Source organism: Heloderma suspectum, chromosome 1, assembly GCF_057233095.1.
Source record: "Heloderma suspectum isolate Gila_16-S chromosome 1, 16-S_ref, whole genome shotgun sequence".
In the NCBI taxonomy this organism is placed as follows: Eukaryota; Metazoa; Chordata; class Lepidosauria; order Squamata; family Helodermatidae; genus Heloderma; species Heloderma suspectum.
In genome coordinates, this window is record NC_139458.1 from 28,536,057 (window position 1) to 28,554,052 (window position 17,996).

The following is a 17,996-nucleotide window of genomic DNA, read 5'->3' on the forward strand; positions in this document are numbered from 1 at the left end:
TCTAATCCTATAAACACAGATCTTAGGCACTATCAACTCACAAGCCCTATCTATGTCTTCCCTATCCATTCCCTATTGAAACTCCACAGGCATTGTTCCCTGTTTATATATAACACACCATTTCACACAACCCCCCTCACTCAGCCAATCATCTGACAGACTGACATATGCAAATACAGCATACCTCCTGTTATTCATATCACTCACTCTCTACATCTACTTACCAGAAAAATACAGTCATAACATTAATGTATACACACACACACACACACCTGTAATATCAGACAGACTTTTGGCTGTTGTTGTTCAGATAGGAAAAGTATGCATTTAGGTGCACATTTTTTAAGGCATGCACCCAAATGCATACTTTTTCTTTCATCGACTCAAGTGTGAAAAAAATGCATTTTTTCCCATCCACATGAGCATTTCCAAAGTGCACATTTGGTCTAATGAATGCATTGTGTGAATGTGAGCACAAGCTTGGGAAGATGCAAGCTTTGCCAAAAAAAGGCCGTCACATTTGTTGGTGCGAATGCAAGTTTTGATGTTTAATGAACTGAACTGAAACTCTTGTACTTCCCTAAGGAGAACACAGTGTGGTTCACCGATGCCTGTAAAACAAGACACATTGAAATGGTCTAAGTAAGACTTTGCAAACATCCCTCTAATGTTCTCTATCTCGCTGCATTTTAGGACATTATAGCTGTTTGAACTCCTATGCTCAGGGTGACCAAATGCAAAGGGGGATTTGATATCTGTAGGCAGAGTGAGATGACCATCCCAGGCAGCAGACATAGGCAGATGGAAAGCAACAGCAAGATGTTGGAGTATGGAGCTGTGCACGCACCATGTAGCCCAGTGGTCCCCAAACATTTTGGGCCCAGGGACCGGTCCTGTGGAAAACATTTTTTCCACGGACCAGGGGGGGGGATGGGACCGGGCTGCAGCAGGGGTGCGGGAACCCCCTTACCTTGGGTCTGTGGGGGGGAGGCAGTCTGTGGGGGGGGAGGTGGTCCGCCCCCCCAATCCTGGCCAGCTCTGCTCTGAGTCCGCGGAGCTGCCGGCCAACTCCGGCTGCTGGCGGACTTCTGGCCGCTGGGACGCAAATGGCGTCCGCGCAGACGCCATTTGCATCCCTGTTCAAGTAATCGGCTACGTACGTACGTAGCCAATTAACTGAAGAACAGGGACACAAATGGCGTCTGCCATTTCCGTCCCAGCGGCCGCAAGTCCACCAGCGGCCGGAGCTGGCCGGCTGCTCTGCAGACTCGGAGTGCAGCTGGCCAGGGCCGACGAGGATTCTGGAAGGGAATCACCTCCCCCCCCCCATGGACCCAAGGTAAGGGGGGTTCCCACACCCCTGCTGCAGCCCAGTCCCTAACAGGCCACGGCCCGGTACCGGTCCGCGGCCCAGGTGTTGGGGACCCCTGATGTAGCCTGTCCTATGCCACCTAAGATAGACTGCTACCCTCAGATGTGTTGGAAAATGGTGTCCCATCAACAGTGTTGATGTAAGACACAACTGCCAGTCTAATCAGTTTCATGGACTGAGAAGGGGGCACCATCTTGTCCTCTGCTTCAGGCAGCAAAATCAGTTTCATGGACTGAGAAGGGGGCACCATCTTGTCCTCTGCCTCAGGCAGCAAAATCAGTTTCATGGACTGAGAAGGGGGCACCATCTTGTCTTCTGCTTCAGGCAGCAAAATGTCTTGGCCTGGGCTGGAATATTTGTATAACTAGTGCAGATTTTCTTACCCTCCATGAGAAGGTGCACCTGGATAAAGCCAACATCTACACAATTACTAGAAGTTCAGGAACCATACCCTCATTACTACCTGGCAGTCACTCTGTTAACACATCACAATGTTGACTCCATTCATTTTACTGAAATTTCTCCTGAATCCCACATGCAGGAGGTATAATAAGCCAACTTTCCATTAGGGTTTCCTGGATGGGATTGGCTTGACCCTATGGGAATGTTCAATTAAATGTGCCAAGAGGGAGGAGAGTCATGGCAGTTTGCCATGACTCCACTTCTGGCATTCCAGTCCTCAGCTATCCCTGACATCTGGGCAATGGGCATTATGTTTACACAGGAGTCTATGCACCTAAAGCAAACTGAGGCTGCAATCCTACATGCATTTACCTGAACTTAAGCCCCATTGAATATAGTTGGGTGCACTTCTGAATAAACACACATAAGACTGTGCTCTGAACACTCTGATTTTGCAGTGTACAGATTGTATGGTTAAGCTGACTTATGATTACCATGGGAGAAATCCAGTGTTGTGTGAGTGGAAGGCAATTCATGCAAAAGATCTTTCCTTCCTCCTTCCTGCTGCAGCCTCCTGTAGCCCCTGAAAAACACCAGAAGGCCAGAGATATGGACAGAACAGGGTGAACCTGTGTCTGAACAGGCTGCAGTAGGGGGGGGGTAATTGCCCCACATTGGGTGGAGGAATCTTGCACCGTTCATACAAGGCTCCAATTTTGGTGATTCCCTCCCAATAAAAGACTGTTCATAATGTTCTATAAGTCCCCCTGACCCTCTGGAGAGGTTTCTAAGGGGGTACGAGGGGGTAGGGATGTCAGAGAATTCTGCCAGGGATCTCAGTGAGGCTGAATGCCAGTGCATTCAGCCCCCTGAAATCTGTGGCAGAACGGCCTGCCACCCCCCTGCCCCCCCGCGGATCCCCCCCGGGACGAGACTTACCTGGGGTGGATCTTCTGGGTGGCGGTGGCTCTGGCAGCGGCTCCGGCGGCAGCCGGTCTTCCAACCAGCTACCGCCGCTGCCATTTCCAGGCTTGTGTTAAAAAAAAAAAAAGACGTGATAGGCTACGTAAAGATTTACGTAGCCTATCATGGCTAGGTTTAAAAAGAAAGAAAGAAAAAGACTTGAAAAAAAAAAAGACTGCATACGCAAATGGAGGCAGCTATGGCCGCCATTTGCGTTCCTTCTTTTTACCGTCTTAATCTACGTAAATATTTACATAGACTATGACGGCGAAAAGAAAGGGGAACGCGAATACCGTAGCGGGCGCTATTTGTGTCCCCTTTTGATTCGCCGTTTTAGCCTACGTAAAGATTTACGTAGGCTAAAACAGTGAATGAAAAAGGGATGCAAATAGCACCCGCTACGCTATTTGTGTTCCCCTTTCTTTTCGCCATCATAGTCTATGTAAATATTTACGTAGATTAAAACGGCCAAAAAGAGGGAACGCAAATGGCGGCGGCTGTAGCCGCCGCTATTTGCATACGCGGTTGTTTTTGTTTGTTTGTTTGTTTTACCCAGACTCCTCCACGGCTGGAAATCTGGCTGCAGACGGCTCTGGCCTGGCCGGGCCGGGCCTGGCCAGCTGCTCCGTGGAGCTGCCACGGAGTACAGCCGGCCGTTCGAGGATTCTGGGGGGAGGAACGGAGCGCCTCCCCCCCCACCATCAACATAATCCATGAAAGGTAAGTCACTTTCGTACATGTACAGGTAGGGATGTGAGAATCAGCAAAATCTGAACTCACCGAACTTCTCCAAATTCCACCTCGAAGCTTGCTCTGACTCAAGTCTGTATCAGTTTTTTTTACCTTTTCACATGAAAATCCATGCATATTTTCATGTGTATTTTTTCCAAATACACATTTGAAATGGGGCAGCTTTGAAATGTATGCATTCTTCTCCCAGTGATTAAAGTATCCCTGTGTGCATTTTTCAAAAGTACACATTTTTTTATGCACATTTTTCAAATGTATGTGTGATATTGAACACATCTATTTTGGTCCGTGAATCACATTGCACCCTCGGAAATGGACAGATTTTGATCATGGATTGTGTCCAAGTCTGTGATTGGCTGGAAGATGTGAAATGGGTAAAATCTTGATCAAAACTAAACCAAAACCAATTTATCATACATCCCTACATTCAAGGGGGAGAAGGGGCAGGGAAAGGTCTGTTGTTCAAGTTTGCCTTCTGCTTGTGCAGCATTCGATTTCACTCCATTTGTTGTTGTTCAGTCATTCAGTCGTGTCTGACTCTTCGTGACCCCATGGACCATAGCACACCAGGCCTTCCTGTCCTGCGCTCTCTCCCGGAGCATGCTCAAGTCCATATTCATTGCATCAGTGATGCTATCTAGCCATCTCATCCTCTGCCGTCCCCTTCTCCTTTTGCCTTCAGTCTTTCCCAGCATCAGGGTCTTTTCCAGGGAGTTTTCTCTTCGCATTAGGTGGCCAAAATATTGGAGCTTCAGCTTCAGGTTCTGTCCTTCCAATGAGCACTCAGGGTTGATTTCCTTTAGGATGGACTGATTGGACATCCTCTCAGTCCAGGGGACTCGTAAGAGTCTTCTCCAGCACCACAGTTCGAAAGCATCAATTCTTCGGTGCTCAGCCTTCCTTATAGTCCAGCTCTCACAGCTATATGTTGCTACTGGGAAAACCATAGCTTTGATTAGACGGACCTTTGTCGGCAAGGTGATGTCTCTGCTTCTTACTATGCTGTCTAGGTTGGCCATAGCTTTCCTCCCAAGGAGCAAGCGTCTTTTAATTTCATGGCTACAGTCACCGTCTGCGGTGATCTTGGAGCCCAAGAAAGTAAAATCTGTCACTGCTTCCATTTCTTCCCCTTCTATATGCCAGGAAGTGATGGGGCCAGATGCCATGATCTTCGTTTTTTTAATGTTGAGTTTCAAACCAGCTTTTGCACTCTCCTCTTTCACCCTCAACAAGAGGCTCTTTAGATCCTCTTCGCTTTCTGCCATTAGGGTGGTATCATCTGCATATCAGAGGTTGTTGATAATTCTCCCAGCAATCTTAATTCCAACCTCTGACTCATCCAACCCGGCATTTCTCATGATGTACTCTGCATATAAGTTAAATAAGCAGGGTGACAATATGCAGCCTTGTCGTACTCCTTTCCCAATTTTGAACCACTCGGTTGTTCCATGTCTGGTTCTTACTGTTGCTTCTTGACCCTCGTACAGGTTTCTCAGGAGACAGGTAAGGTGGTCTGGTACTCCCATCACTTTAAGAATTTGCCACAGTTTGTTGTGATCCACACAATCAAAGGCTTTAGCGTAGTCAATGAAGCAGAAATAGACGTTTTTCTGGAATTCTCTTGCTTTCTCCATGATGCAGCGAATGTTGGCGATTTGATCTCTAGTTCCTCTGCCTCTTCTAAACCCAGCTTGTACTTCCGGTAGTTCTCGGTTCGCATACTGCTGAAGCCTAGCTTGTAGGATTTTGAGCATCACCTTGCTGGCATGTGAAATGAGCGCAATGGTGCGGTAGTTTGAACACTCTTTGGCGCTGCCCTTCTTTGGAATTGGAATGTAAACTGACCTTTTCCAGTCTTGTGGCCACTGTTGAGTGTTCCAGATTTGTTGGCATATTGAATGCAGCACTTTAACAGCATTATCTTTTAGGATTTTAAATAGCTCGGCTGGAATACTGTCATCTCCGCTAGCTTTGTTGTTACTAATGCTTCCTAAGGCCCACTTGACTTCACTCTCTAGGATGTCCGGCTCAAGTTCAGTGACCGCACTATCATGGCTATCAGGGACATTCAGATCTTTCCTGTATAGTTCTTCTGTGTGTTCTTTCCACCTCTTCTTAATCTCATCTGCTTCTGTTAGGTCCCTGCCTTCTTTGTCCTTGATCATGCCCGTCTTTGCACAAAACGTTCCCCTGAGATCTCCAATTTTCTTGAAGAGATCTCTAGTCTTTCCCATTCTGTTGTTTTCCTCGATTTCTTTGCATTGTTCATTTAAGAAGGCCTTCTTGTCTCTCCTTGCTATTCTCTGGAACTCTGCATTCAGTTGGGTATATCTTCCCCTTTCTCCCTTGCTTTTCGCTTCCCTTCTTTCGTGAGCTACTTGTAAAGCCTCATCAGACAGCCACTTTGCTTTCTTGCATTTCTTTTTCTTTGGGATGGATTTCGTTACTGCCTCCTGAACAATGTTACGGACCTCCGTCCATAGTTCCTCAGGCACTCTGTCTATCAGGTCTAATCCCTGAAATCTATTCCTCACCTCCACTGTATATTCATCAGGGATATGATTTAGGTCATACCTGAGTGGTTTAGTGGTTTTCCCGACGTTCTTCAATTTAAGCCGAAATTTTGCAAGAAGCAGCTCATGATCTGAGCCACAGTCAGCTCCAGGTCTTGTTTTTACTGACTGTATGGAGCTTCTCCATCTTTGGCTGCAAAGGACATAATCAATCTGATTTCGATATTGACCATCTGGTGACGTCCATGTGTAGAGTCGCCTCTTGTGCTGTTGGAAAAGAGTGTTTGCTATGATCAGCATGTTCTCTTGGCAAAACTCTATTAGCTTTTGTCCTGCTTCATTTTGTACACCAAGGCCATGCCTGCCTGTTATCCCGGTGATTTCTTGACTTCCTACTTTAGCATTCCAATCCCCTATGATGAAGAGGACATCTTTTTTTGGTGTTAGTTCTAGAAGGTGTTGTAGGTCTTCATAGAACCGATCAACCTCAGCTTCTTCGGCCTCAGTGGTTGGGGCATAGACTTGAATTACTGTGATGTTGAATGGTTTGCCTTGGATTCGTACTGAGATCATTCTATCATTTTTAAGATTGTACCCCAGTACTGCTTTTCCCACCCTTTTGTTGACTATGAGTGCTACTCCATTTCTTCTAAGGGATTCTTGCCCACAATAGTAGATATGATAGTCACCTGAATTAAATTCGCCCATGCCTGTCCATTTTAGTTCGCTGATTCCCAAGATGTCGATGTTCAGTCTTGCCATCTCATGTTTGACCACCTCCAGCTTACCTTGATTCATTGATCTGACATTCCAGGTTCCTAAACAATATTGTTCTTTACAGCATCGGATTTTCTTTTCACCACCAGACACATCCACAGCTGAGTGTCCTTTCGGGTTTGGCCCAGCCGCTTCACTCTTTCTGGTGCTACTTGGAAATACCCTCTGCTCTTCCCCAGTAGCATATTGGACACCTTCCGACCTGAGGGGCTCATCTTCCGGCGTCATATCTTTTAGCCTTGTGATACGTTCCATGGGGTTTTCTTGGCAAGAATACTGGAGTGGGTTGCCATTTCCTTCTCCAGTGGACCACATTTTGTCAGAACTCTCTGCCATGACCTGTCCGTCTTGGGTGGCCCTGCACGGCATAGCTTATGGCTTCATTGAGTTACGCAAGCCCCTTTGTTATTAAAAGTCCTTTTAACAAGAAGGAGAAGGAGAAATCCTCTCTCAGCTTTCAAGCACTCAGCAGGCAGCAGCTTTGGAAAGCCCCAGGGAGGACGTCTTGGCTAAGTCCAGGGGGCTTTCCGAGAAACTCAAGCAGCCAGAGAGGCTGTGAGGACAGAAAGAGGGGTAGTAAAAGAAAGAGCATGCACACCCCTCTGCCACCTCCTTACAGGTAAGCACTGAAGCCCGGCAACCTGAGAAATTTCTCCAAAATTCTTGCCCGTTCCCACAATTTTCAGGTGCAGTTTCTTTATGGATGGTATGGATACCTGATTCAGTCCAGGAATCCAGAAGAACCACCCCTCCCCGCACCCCTGAGCCCCGCTTGCTGAGCCCCTGCCCCTGCTCGCCCCTTGCCTGTGCTCAGCGAATGGCCTGCACTCACCCCAGTGGCCTTATTGATCTTCACGGTCGCCATTGTTTGAGAAATGAAATGGTGATTGCAAAAATATGCATATGTGCACACACAAGAAAATGAGCATTTTTGTGACTGCGCATATTCACGTATGTGCAAAAATGTGCATTTTTTTCAAAAATAAGCAGTTTTGCACACGCACTAATATGCACCTTCACAAAATGCACATTTCATACATGAGAACATGAGCATTCGCAAAATGCACATTTTCGCGCATAGAAAGACATATGCATTTTTGTGACTGTGGAGCTCAATGAGGCTGCTGGGGTGAGTGCAGGCTGCCCACCAAGCATTGGAGGGGCTCAAATGTGGTCCAGGGACCAGTGACCAGGGGCAGAGGCTGGGCTGGAATCTGGAGAACCCAGAAGGGGGTGAGTTCACACATCCCCAAGTTTCTTTCCACCCCCCCAACAAAGGGCCAAAAATAAAGAGGTCAAAAAATTCGGCACACTGCTAGTAGCACACTTAATCAATGCTGGGCCCTGCTGCACATGAAGAAGAGAGGCATGCCCACTTACAGTGGCTAAGTTTCAGCCTCATTTCCCAGTTCAAGCCCTTGAACACCCTGTATTTCCATGGCATGAAATGTGCTTCCTAGTGCAGTATAGACAGCAGCCCAGATCTGATTAGGGTGGCCACTTATGCATTGGTACACCAATTCACATTAAAGTTATGTGAGCTAATGTCTATGTATTTATGCAAATGTAGAAAGAATTGCTACAATAGAAATATAGGGATGGACGAGCACCCCCCGCAGTCCGGGTTCTCCAGGCACCTGCCCAGCTCCTTCCCCCACTTGCTGACCTCCCGGGCTGCACTCGAGCCCCTTTATGCGCTCAGTAAGCAGCCTGCAACTTACCTGGGCCCATCCGTCTCTGTCCCAATTGCCATTTTTTTAAAAAACTTGGTGATCGGCAGCCCGTGCCCGTAGACTCATGCACAAAATAGCACCATGAATCTAGAGTATATGGGTGATTCACAGTGCTTTTTGCATATAAGTCTATGTGCCCACATAGACCGATGAGTGGGGGGGAAGGCTTGGTGGCTGCAGCTTGGGGGGCGCGCGGGCCAGTATTCTGACAGATTTGCAGACTGAAACGGGTGCCCGTGCCATCCCTATAGAAATATAATATATCTTGCCGTAGTGGGGAGGACTATGACCTGGTGACCTGCAGGCCTGCTCAGTCTGCTGACCAGGAGTTAAGTGTTGATGGGTAACTTCAAGGCCCCTGGTGCTCTCCTTTCTTATGCTTAATTTTCAAACCTCGGTTAGTCTGTCTGGACAGTCCATCCAATAGAGCAGGGGTGCTGAACCTCTTTCGCCCAAGGGCTGACCTTCATTTCAGAGAGTCTCTTAGGGGATGAAGACAAAAGAGGCAAAGCCAAAGGCCAAAAAGGTGGGCCAAAAATGCCAGCAACCTTATGCTAAAAGCTCTTACTGTCAGTAACAAAGCCTTAGGAGAGGCATCTCAACCTTTTAGAATGGGGGAAAAAAACTGCACAAAAGCCAGGAAACCACGAAATGATTGATTGTTGGGAGAAAGGGGTGTGTGGCCGTGGGAAGAGGCAAGGCCAACTAGGCGACCATGGAGGGTCAGATTGCAGCCCAAGGGGGTCTGGATTTGGTCCCCATGTCTGAGGTTCTGCACCCCTGAAATACAGGATGCGATGCCCACAAAGAAAAGACTGTCCTCTGTAGAGCAGAACACACAGCGACCCGACTCTGTTTTAACCCTGTGGCCTTGCTGTCCTCATCTTTTGTTGTTGCGTATCAATTGAGGAAGCTTAACTCAGCTTTGCTCAAACTGTGCCAGGCAACCTGCTATGTGAAACAGCAGGAAGGTAGTTTGTGAAGCCATCTGAATGACCACAAAACTAACCACCACCAGTTTCCGAAAGCCACATTGGAGGGAAGTGCACCAGAAGGCAGCTTAGCGAGAACAGGACAGGAGGATAAATGAAACAGATGACCGTGCAGTTTACAAAGTCACTAATGTGAAAAAGGTACGCTTGCTTTTTCAGCTTAACCGCTGGGTAGAGAAACGTTAAGTTGCAAACAGGAAAGACTCTTAAAAAGTCTTTTTCATTTCACCCTATGCTGCCGCTCTCCTCTGCATGTTCATAAGAGGTTTCGTAGCAAAAAAACATATTTTTTTAAGCATCAAGTGGCAAAAACTATCCGTAAGCAAGCAGCAGTCAAGAATTCTGTGCTAAAATTGCAGCCCTTTGATCCTACGATTGAAACGTATTTCATGCAACTAAACACATTTCTGTGCATGGGATTCTGTTTGCATGTGGTGTCCAAATTGGGTTCAAACCGCTCCATCTGGATAGACCAGCTGAACATAGGCAAGTTATTACAACCCAAAGAGGTGCGCTTTAAATCCCCCAATGCCATGGGAGACAAGGAGGAAAAACAAGAATTTGCCCCTCCCTTGCTTGCTGTAACCAGTATCCTATTCCTATCAAGTGTGCCACACCATTAGTTGATTTAAAGGTATAGTATGGATCTCTAGGTTGTTGCACCCTGACAACCCAAGAGTGTAATTAATGCAGCAGTTAATATCAGGGCCTGTTGTCAGATACGAATTTCAGGAGGTGACTTAGGATCCTCCAACAAATGGACTGAGAAACAGGCCCTTATATTAATAAATTGACATTAATTGATAAATTGATATAAATAACTTGATAAAACAATTTATTGTAGGAAGCCCAATACGTTTCTGCCTCTGTCTTATTTTTAGGTCTTCTTCAGGGGGTAGAGAAAAGTCTGCAGAATTGTTTGCAAAAGATTGTCTCCTGTGTCAATCTACTAGCCAGTCTCTGGACAGGAGACAATGTTTGCATTTACAAAAAAAAATTCTGCAGGCTTTTTTCTCTCCCCCCTCAAGAAGTCCTAAAAATAAGAAAAAGGCTGAAATGAATTGGGCTTCCATCTATCTATCTATCTATCTATCTATCTATCTATCTATCTATCTATCTATCTGCATCCTGAGAACCTGTTCCTCTTCTTTGTGATTTACTTTGGATGCTCACCTCCTTCTGTTTTTCTTAAACTGGACTGAGCAATGGACTGCTAGTTCAACCATCACACAGCAGATGAGAGAGCAGAAGAAGACGTGAGCTGTGCATTTGGTTTCCCTTCTGCTGTAATCTCCACAGTGGGATTCGTGGATCTCAGCAGCTGTAATTATGGGAATTACTGCTGACTATGGGTGGTACCCAACCACGTTAGAGCTGAAATGAATCATTGCAAATATCTGAAGTTTGTTGAATTATTACAAGTGCAGAGTCTTTGTATGCAGAATTTCAAACTCTAATTAGAATGTGCATATTGGAGGTGAAATATTAAACTTTTTCAAATTTGAATGCTTTAGCCTTGCTTGTATATCTTGATTGCTTTGATTTTTGGCAGCCTTTGAGTTAGGATCTCTCTCTCTCTCTCTCTCTCTCCTCCCACCCATTTGCCAGTCTTGTTTACTAGTGATGAAATGGAACTGTCCATTTCAGTGGCAGTTTCAGGAGCCACAATTTGATCCCCAATAATTGTTTGGGTGGGTTACTATGGTGACAGTGGGGCTTCCTCTCTCTCTCTTCTTACTTTTTATGGTTAAAAGCCATTGGTTCTGCTGGTGGCTTCAGTGACATAGCAGCAGGCTCAGAACTCTGCCACCTTCCTTCTTTCCCAGAGTGCTCCTGGGATTGACACTAGTCCCTTTAGGACCATCTTGGGGTTCTCCCACAATTCCCCGATTCCAAATCAGGTGAAGCCCAAAATAGGGCAAAAGGAGTCCAGGCCTACTTCAAATATAAGATATCATAAGCTGTCTTGAAATCTAACTACTACTGCAGGTTACATAACAAAACCTGTCAGATACTACATACTGTTGAATGGTATCTATCAAATACTATATAAGAAAAATACCAATACATGGCAACTATCACATACTTCCTAATACTGAATATTATTGTATGCCAGTCATCAAATGCTGTCAAATGCAGGGTCCTCTGAATTCTTTGGAAGCTCCTCAATGAGAAGTATGGATGAAAGATGACTTGCCCACCACTGCTTATCTTCCTCTGCAATCCACAGCCACAGTGGAATGTTGAGTGTATTAGCACACATTCAGTCGACAATGGATGGGTGACAGTGAGGCCCAACACATCCCATGTGAATTGTATGTATAGTCTAGGACAAGGGTGCACAACCTTTTCAGCCCTGGAGAGTGCATCAGAACATGCATGCACATATTCACACAGGCACACACACACACTCTCCTTCACACTTTCTCACACCCTTTCATGCACACATGCACGCAGGCTCTCTCTCTCTCTCTCTCTCTCTCTCTCACACACACACACACACATTCACACTCATACACTCTGAGGGTGTTCAAATAACACACTAACCCACACTCAGTGGTTGATCATGGCTTGTTTTGAACTGTGGATTGTTTGCTGAACTGTGGGTTAATGTGTTGTCTGAACATCGCACATTTTCTGCAGGGTGGGTTATCATCTTGTGTGAATGCAGCCAGGGTAGCTTGTTCACCATGCAGTGTGGCTTTTTAACCACTCTGAACAACCCAACAACAAACCATGTGTTCTCAAGGGAGTCCAGGCCTACTTCAAATATAAGATCTCATAAGCTGTCTTGAAATCTAGCTACTACTGCAGGTTACCTAACAAAAGCTGTTTGATTTTCTCAAACCATGGCTTGTTCAAGAAAATAAGCCACACTGCATGGTTAACAAGCCACCCTGGCTGCGTTCAGACAACACGCTAATCCACAGTTCAACAAACAGCCCATACTCAATTGCTGAGTGAACAGCCCCAGCCTCTCATACGCACATACACTCACACTCATGCACTCTAACACACATTCATAGACACCCATTCACATACACACCCATACACACCGCACATACACACATGGTCTTACCTTGCTCACACTGGGGCAGGGGGCACACTGGGGTTAGAACCCCTGCCCAGAGTTTTCTTTGTTAGGTAACAAAGGAAACTCTGGCTGGGGCCTCCATGGCTCTGCAGGCCACACTAGCAGCAGCCAAGGGCTTTGTGCAACCTCTGGGCTATGGGTTATGTGCCCCTGCTGTAGAATATGTCCCACATCTCTCTGCAGTGTGCAGGTGTTCTGTAGCTGCCATGTAGAAGGTCTTGGGCAGCTGTCAATGTGCAAAGTGTTCCCTGAGTAGAACACTGATACACCATTCCATATCAGCTATCGATATTGTCCAGTGGTAAACACTACTGCACGTCAGCTATCAAATACTGCAAAATGTCTACTGTTTGACCCCAAATATTGAAACCAAATGTCATTTGGAGTCCAATACAGATATAAAGTATTCTGAGAGTACTACGTTAGTATCTGAGCTTTTTGAAGAACAGCTAGAGAATATTTGATATCGAAATGCATGAAGGAGAACAGTGGGAGGGGAGATTACTTTCAGTACTGTGCATGCTTATCCCTCATTGCCTTAAGGGTCAAGTGATTACTTGTTTGTGTAGATGAGTCATCACAGGTTAATCTACATTCTCCACCAATGGGATGCCTGGCACCTCACCACATCTCACATACCATAGTTTCAACTGGAGGCATTTCACACATTCTGCCATTCATCAAGTGACAAGAAATGGAGTCACTGCTGTCCATGCTCGTGTGAACCAGACCTTTCTATAGGATTCATTGGTGCACACACTTTATTTATCAAAATGCTCACATTTGGGGGAAGAAGGTCAGGCCTCTTCACATAGAGAGGGGGGAAATCTCCATAAAACACAGTTGATTTCATATTGCTAGAGGCTTAAGAAGTGAATTGCTATTGTTTGCAAGATGAAACAAAGGTGGGGGGTGGACAAAGATACTTTCCCTTATTCCTTAGCTCCTTTCAGTACCCATGGAGACAACCCAGAACCACGCTGTGAGATATTGTGTGCTAGCACAGTAAAATAGAAATTGAATTGGACGTCTTACAGCATATGATGAAAGCCATTATTGCTGTGGTATCGACATTATTATTTCCTGCAGCAATGTACAGTAGTAGTCCTGGCCAGTTCACCAAAGAAAACTTAGAAAAGTGATTTTGCATGTTAAGGTAGAACCTCTTAAGAGAAAAGAAAATCCGCTATTAAGCTTCTAGCACTCTAACACTCTAGGACATTCGAATCTGTCCATTTCAACATGTTTGTTTAAGAACAACCATGCCTTTATGTGGTGTGCGTGTGCATATGTGTGTGTGTGTGTGTGTGTGTGTTTGCGTATCTTAGAATATTTGTTTATAGGCTGTTTATAGCTAGAACGTCGGTAAATCTCTACAAGTACCCTATCTTTGCTGTGCCTAGGATCCCTCTTGCAGCCTTCTTAGCCTACAAGAATACTGAAAATAAATATCCTGTTTCCTCCGCTGTCTCATGTTAGACCAGTCTCCCCAACTTGGTGCCCTCCAGATACATTGGACTGCAACTCCCATCAGCCACAGCAAGCATGACCAATGGCCAAGGGTGATGAGAGTTGTAGCCCAACACATCCAGAGTGTGCCATGTTGGGGAAGATTATATTACACCCGGAGTGGGGAACCCATGGCCTTCCAGATGTTACTGGATTCAATACCCCATCATGCCCAGGCAGAATGGCCAGTGGTCAGACATAATGGTAGCTGAAGTACAGTACAAGCTTTTCTCTTGTACTGTTATTCCTCCCTCACTATGGGGGTTAGATCCAGGATCTGCCTTTTGCAAGAAGAGACCTTCTGCAAGATGAAAGGTTCTGCTCATCAAAGGCCCTGCACCTGATTTTGGGCGATACCTCTTCCCCACACCATCTCTTCTTCCATTCAGCAGGGCCTTCTGACTCTCTGTGTGGCATTTTCAGGGGAAGAAGGGGATGGATAAATCCACTTCCACTAACACAGTTGGTTCAGCCTAAATCTGGATCCAACCTCCTGTAATTATTACTTACCTTTACTTTTCACAGGCAGCAGTGTTACACCTGATTATTTGTTTGCACTTTGGTAACATTTTATGGTAACCGTGTGGTTTTGGCATCATGTATTTGCCCTGTAATGCATGGGCTGAAGCACAGAATGCTTGTTTCTGCCTTACCATGGGCTCCCCACTATGGAATGGAGTCATGTGGTGTGGCATGGGAATGCCTTTCCTTGAAAATAAGATGGACAAATGTGTAAATTTTGGCTTTTTTCAGTTTGTGATTATTCCAACTTTAAATTTAGTTCATCTCAAATAAGAGAGAGAGAGAGAGCTTCGTATGAAAATGTGCATGCATTTTTGTGTTCATTTCTCTTGATATGTGCATTTTGGAATGCATAGAATCATAGAATCATAGAATAGTAGTGTGTGGGGGGGGGCTATAAGACCATCAAGTCCAACCCCTTGCTTAGTGTAGCAGTCCAAGTCTAAGCATCCCTGACAGATGGCTGTCCAGCTTCATCTTGAATGCCTCCAGTGTGGGACAGCCCACTAACTCCCTAGGTCATTGGTTCCATTGTCATGTTGCTCTAACAGTCAGGAAGTTTTTCCTGATGTTCAGCCGGAATCTGGCTTCCTGTCACTTGAGCCCATTATTCCATGTCCTGCACTCTGGGATTATCGAGAAGAGATCCTGGCCTTCCTCTCTGTGACAACCTTTCAAGTACTCCAAGAGTGCTATCATATCTCCCCTCAGTCTTCTCTTCTCAAGGCTAAACATGCCCAGTTCTTTCAGTCTCTCTTCATAGGGCTTTGTTTCCAGTCCCCTGATCATCTTTGTTGCCCTCCTCTGAGCCCTCTCCAGCTTGTCTGCATCCTTCTTAAAGTGCGGTGCCCAGAACTGGACACAGTACTCCAGATGAGGCCTAACCAGTGCTGAGTAGAGGGGAACTAGTACTCCACATGATTTGGAAGCTATACGTCTATGAATGCAGCCATTTAAACAGCCCCGAATAGCATTTGCCCTTTTTGCAGCCACATCACATGGTTGGCTCATCTTCAGCTTGTGATCTACAACACTTCCAAGATCCTTCTCACTTGTGGTATTGTTGAGCCAAGTCTCCCCCTTCTTGTTTCCCAAGTAATTTTCCTAACACAATGCATATTGAACATTTTCACGAATATATACATTTTTGTGTGCATTTCCTCCTAATCTACACATTTTTCAACACATTTTTTGATTGGAGAACTCTACTGCAAAATTCAGAGAAATGTGAATTTCAAACTATAATGGAGTTTCAGTTCATGTATTTGTTCAAAAGTGTGAAAGTTCACATTCAAATGAGAACCAAATTTCTCCCGCATCCCTAATATAACTGCATTGCTTCCTGGCCTTCCCTCTTTCTCCAGGGTGACTCTCAATGTTACACGTCTGGCAGGTTGTCCTATGAACGACTTAAGGCCTGTTTTGTGCTGACAAACTGCCATTTCTGCATTTCAGCCTCACTTCCTGTCTTCAGCAAAGAGCAGCAACCCAAACCTCTCTTTGTCAGAGCCGTACCTGTACAATCAAAGCATTGAGCGGAAATCTTGTGGCATAGTCAGAGTTGTAGAGAAGTCACAGTTCAGCAAAGTTTATTTCTGAGCTACTGAAATGGCTGCTGTGTGGTCTTTATTAAGAACATAAGAAGAGCCATGCTGGATAGGACCAAGGGTTCACCTAGTCCAGCATTCTGTTCACACAGCTGCCCAGAGGAAACCCACAAAGCAGGATATGAGTGCAACAGCACCTTCCCACCCATGTTCCCCAACAATTGGTATACATAGGCATACTGCCTCTGAAGCTGGAGGCCACATATAGCCATCAGAACTAGTAGCCATTGATAGCCTTCTCCTCCAGGAATTTGTCTAACTCTGTTTAAAAACCATCCAAATTGGTGGTCATTTATACATCTTGTAAAAGTGAATTTCATGGTTTAACTATGCACTGTGTGAAGAAGTCCTTCCTTTTATTTGTCCTGAAGTTCCCACCAATCAGCATCATGGGATGACCCTGGGTTCTAGTATTATACGAAACAAATAAAAATGTTTCCCTTCCACATTCTCCATGCCATGCATATTTTTTTTTACATCTATCATGTCTCCTCTTACTTGCCCCCCCCCCAAATTAAACAATTTCAGCTGTTATAACCTTCCCTCATAGGGGAGTTGTTCCAGCCCCTTGATCATTTTAGTGTATTTATTTGCCTCTTTTTTCTCTCCCCACCTTTTATCTTTTTATGTCAGGGGAGATGAGCAGCTTTATTTGGAAATTTTACCAGAACTGTCAGAGAAAATTATGCTTCTTTAGACTCTGTGATATTATTTATTCATTTGTACCTGATTCTCTTTGTCTACCTACCAGGGATGGGAAAACCAGCAATTTTCAAACTTGCCTAAATTGTCCAAAAATCACTTTGAAGCTCATTACAGCTCACTCCCATTTTTATTTTTGACCTGTTTTTTCAGATTGTTCGAATTGGAAAACAGCTCATTTCGAATGGGAAAAGTGCACAGTTTCTGTGTGCATTTTTCAGAAGTGTGCACTTTCTTCTATTGAGTAAAGTACACATTGGGTTTTTGGGGGCAGGGAAAATGGCACATTTTGAAGTGCATAGTTTTATTAAAATACACATTTTTCAAAATGCGATTACAAATCTAGGAATTTGCAAGCATTTCTTTAAAAAAAGTGCTGCTGCTTGTGTTTGCATTCACGATTGCAAAGAGGACATGTTCACGTGATTTGTGAACAGAAACAAAACTTCCGTGCATCCTTACCACCCACTCAATCCCTAAGACTTCAGTATTACAACACTCACACACCATCAAATAATGTATTGGCGTGCCCTCAAGACTATCAGCAGTGCCGTCTGCCCCATCTCTCTGGAAGGCAGAGCTTGGAAAGGAATCTAGACTGTATCACCAACTGTTTGGTGATCTGTATCACCAACACCCTGATATACTGTATCACCATACTGTATCACCAACACCCTGATATACCCCTAATATGTTAACTGTGTAGTAGCTTTGTGCAGATTGTATTTATAAGCCATGGTGGGAGCAATCCTATGGCCGCTAGTCAGCAGCTAGATGGCCATAGGATACGTCGATTTCTGGGAACCGACCTCAGAGCCCGCACTCTGAGGTTGGTTCCCAGAGAACTGCCCTTCCCCCCACCCCACGCTGCCTCGCAGGCAGCACAGAACAGCTCTGTGCTCCATGCTTGGGAGAGGAGTGCAGTGCAGAGAGGCAAAAATGGGGGATTCCATGAGGCGTTCTTGGGTGGGGGAGGCAGAAATGCCAGTGCAACACATCCTATGTGTCATCCAGCAGCCGCCTCCCCCAGCCCGCCTTCCCATGGTTAGACAGCCAAAAT